The sequence below is a fragment of the Gracilinanus agilis genome, chromosome 2 (genome assembly GCF_016433145.1).
Source record: "Gracilinanus agilis isolate LMUSP501 chromosome 2, AgileGrace, whole genome shotgun sequence".
NCBI classification, from domain to species: Eukaryota; Metazoa; Chordata; class Mammalia; order Didelphimorphia; family Didelphidae; genus Gracilinanus; species Gracilinanus agilis.
Window position 1 is genome coordinate 332,927,947 of NC_058131.1, and position 3,963 is coordinate 332,931,909.

A 3,963-nucleotide genomic window follows, 5' to 3' on the forward strand; every position below is an offset into this window, starting at 1 on the left:
AAGAAACCTTTCCAGCACAGGGAGGTATTTCTACATTGGAAGCTGTCAAAACCCTTGCAATGGAAACATTCTATTACAGTGGGTCCCTCAGCTTCCCTCTCTCCTGGGAAGACTTGGGCTTTCATTATCTCCTAACAGAAACACCAGCCTCACTGGGTTGGAAAAGACAGATGTGTGTGTGTGTGTGTGTGTGTGTGTGTGTGTGTGTGTGTGTGTGTGTGTGTGTGTNGGAAAAGACATGTGTGTGTGTGTGTGTGTGTGTGTGTGTGTGTGTGTGTGTGTGTGTATGGTGTGCAGGCTATGCTCTCCCCGCCTTCCTCCCCCCCTCCCCAATTCGGCTCCCTGAGGACCAAAGGAAGGCACAGTAACATGACTGGTAAAGCTCTGGGTATGATGGGAAAGAAGGGATAGAAGGGAGAAGGAGAGCTAGGAAAGGAGGCTGCACCCCTGTCAGGGCACCTTCTTTGTTCTTTTTAGGCCTGCAAGGTCAGTGCCTCACCAGAGAATTGTCCAATCTTAGAGCTAGGAGAGAGGTCATCTGCTCCCACCCCAGCCCTAGGCAGGTTTAATACAGAAGCCATCTGAGCAACTTAGCCTAAGTGGACTGTGGGGAGAGGACATTTTTTTTTGGCTCTTGGAGATTCAGGACCTGCTTGGGCAGATCATCTGATCCAGTCTTCTCATTCTACAGATGGAGAAATATGCAGTCCAGAGAAAAAAATGACTTGCCATGGTCATATGACTAATGAAGCAACAGTCAGGATTAGAATTCAGGTTTCCTGACTGACAATCTAGCCTTTTCCCTCTACATACCACTGCACATAGAGGCTGTCAACTTCTTCAGCATTATCTGCCTCTCCCCTCCCTGTAGGATGGGTGAGTCCCAACCCAAAAGGGTCCCCTTTGAGGGTTTGGGGGGGGCCTCCTCCCTCTGAGCAAAGAAGGAAAGAAAATCTGGGAAAGACGATTAAAGCAACATCTGTCAAAAGGACCAAGAATAGGAACACAGGAAGATCAGCACCAGGACCCTGTGAAGGTCTGGGGGAAGGATGCCAGACCCCTGGGGGTCTCTCGCCCAGAAGGGGGTTCTATGTTCCCAGACTTGCCCGACCACCCCTGAGGCCTTGGTTTCTCTTCCTGAGAAATGGTTACAAGCACTGACCTTGGGGGGTGGAGATGTTATTATACTCTGACCCCCATCTCAGACCTGCCGTTCCCATAAATACACACACCACTCCCCTCGGTCTGCCAGTCTCACTGGGCGGTCCACTCCCTGTCTCAAGCCAGAAGACCTCCAACCCCTCATCTCTTCGGGCTTGCCCTTACCTAAGTCCCTCCTCACCTACCCTGATCTGCCCTTCCCTATTCCGATCGGCATCTGCTTCCCCTCTAAGTTGTTCTAATGCCGGGGGATGAGGAGAAGCCAGAAGAGACGTCGTTTAGGAAAAGGGTAAGGGGAGAGGGGAGAAACCGTCGCTGGAGGGGGGCTTTCTAGCCTCCTGCACACCCAGCCACGCCGCGCGCACAAACACACATCCACCCTAATATGCGCATCCCTATTCCAATCAGCACTGGCTCCCTCTAATAAGTTTTGCTTCTGCTGTCGGGGGTCTGGAGAAGGGAGGATGCAGGGGAATGAAGGGGAAGGGGAGGGGGGAGGATGAGTCACGACCAACCCCTCCCGGGCCTAGCGTTCTCCCCGGGATTCTACCGCAGCTCCCTCACTCCCCCCTCCCCGCCGTGGCCGCAGGCTTCCCTCCCACGGTGATGCAGTGCAATCTCCCCCCGCCCGGCCCGCAGCCCTCCCCAGCCCCTGTCCTCTCACCTGAGTCCGCTCAGCGGCCCACAGCGGCTCGCACGATTCCGCCCGGCTTGGCGCAGCGCCTCTGCAGTAGCGGCTCAAGACGGCCAAGTCAGCTTCAGCACCCTGCGGCCCAGGAGACATGGGGAGGAGCCCCCATCAGCGCGGGGCTGAGCTGGTGGGCCCTCCCCAGGGGCGAGCCCCCTCCCCGCAGACGCCGGGGTAGAGTGCCAGGGGTCTCTCCCCTCCCCCACCACACCCTTAGCCCTCTGCAGACTCGGGCTGGTGTCCCCCGTCCAGGGCCTGGCTGGAGCCCCAAGGGGAGAGGAGAGGAGCAGGGAAGAGAAGGGAGGAGAGGAGAGGAGAGGTCGGGGGTCAGCGGTCCCTGGAGCTAGTCCCATCACCTGCTTCGGCTTCCATAGCAGCGGCTGCCAGGGCTGCTCCGCTGCGGCTGAGCAGAGCAGCTCTCGGGAGCGCCTACTGGAGGTGGCTGGCTCGGCTGCAGCGAGGGAAAGGAGGAAGGGAGAGAGCCGGCTAGAGGGCTGAGCCAGGCTGTTCACATGCAGCTGCGTAATTTGTCGGTCTTCACTTTTCCTCTTAAAGAGATAGTGGGCACCTGGCACAGGCGCGACCTGAGGACGGAACTATTTAATCGAATTGTCTCTCTGGGGAAGAGTGAAACGCGATGCCCTCCCCACCTGTTAGCAGCAGTGGACTGAGCCCCGGATTCTAATTAGGGGGCGGCGGGGTGTAGCAGGAGGCTGCTGGGTTAGGAATCCCAAGATCTGGGTTTGAATCTCAGCTTGGCCGCTCGTTACCTTGTGTGACCTTTGGCAAGTCACTAACCCTCGGGACCTCAGTTCCCCGGCTTTAAAATGAGGAGACGGACTAGGAATTCCCTTTGAGCTTTAAATGTATAGTTTCACAGCCTAATCCCAGCTCTGTGACCTTGGGCCAAATATACGCACACACACTCTGAGAGCTCAGTTTCCTCTTTCTCCCTTCAGCTCTTTAAAAAAAAAATTATTTTGATTTTATTCCAATAACAAATTCCAAAGTTACACGATTCTTGTTCTTTCCCTTCCCTCTTCCCTCTCCCCTCCCGGAAATGACAGGCAATTCCACTAGGTTATATGTGTATTATCACTCAAAACCTATTTCCATATTATTAATTCTTGTAAAACCAAAACCCCAATCATATACCCAAATAAACAAGTGATAAATCATAGTTTTCATCTGCATTTCTACTCCCACAGTTCTTTCTCTGGAGGTGGATAGCATTTTTTCTTGTAAATCCCTCAGAATTGTCCTAGATCATTGCATTGCTGTTAGTAGCAAAGTTTATCACATTTGGTCGGTGCACAATTTTGCAGTTACTGTGTACAATGTTCTCCTGGTTCTGCTTATTTCACTCTGCATCAGTTCCTGGAGGTCTTTCCAGCTTTTCCTAAAACCATCCTGTTTATCATTCCTTACAGCACAATAATATTCCATCAACATTAAATATCATGATTTGTTCATCCATTCCCCAATTGAGGGACATCCCTTTAGTTTCCAATTTTTTTGCCACCACAAAAAGTGCAGCTACATCCATCCCTTCAGCTTTCTATACTAGCCTCTACTTCCATTTATCCTATTCATTTCTCAATCCCTTGTGATCTGGCATCTGACCTGATCACTCAGTTGAAATTGCCCTTTCCAATGTTTCCTGTCTTAATCGATAAAGCCTTTTCTCCATCCTCTAGGATACTTTCACTTCCCAGGTTTTGTCCACACTGCTATCTCCTGGTTCTCTCCTGCCTATGTAGCCATGCCTCAGTCTCCTTGTTGGATCAGCATTTATGAATGGGAGTATCTCATAATGTCCCAGCCTCTTTTTTATTCACACTTTCTCCCTTTAAAAACAAAACAAAACCCTTTTCCATCTTGGAATCAATAACATGTATAGGTCCCAGGAAGAGCAGTAGAGGCTAGGCAACGGGGGTTAAGTGACTTGTCCAAGGTCACACAGTTGGGAAAAGTCTGAGACCAAATTTGAACTCAAGACCTCCCATCTCTAGGTCTGGCTCTCAATCCACTGAGCCAGCTACCTACCTTCTACTCTCTCTCTCTCTCTCTCTCTCTCTCTCTCTCTCTCTCTCTCTCTCTCTCTCTCTCTCTCT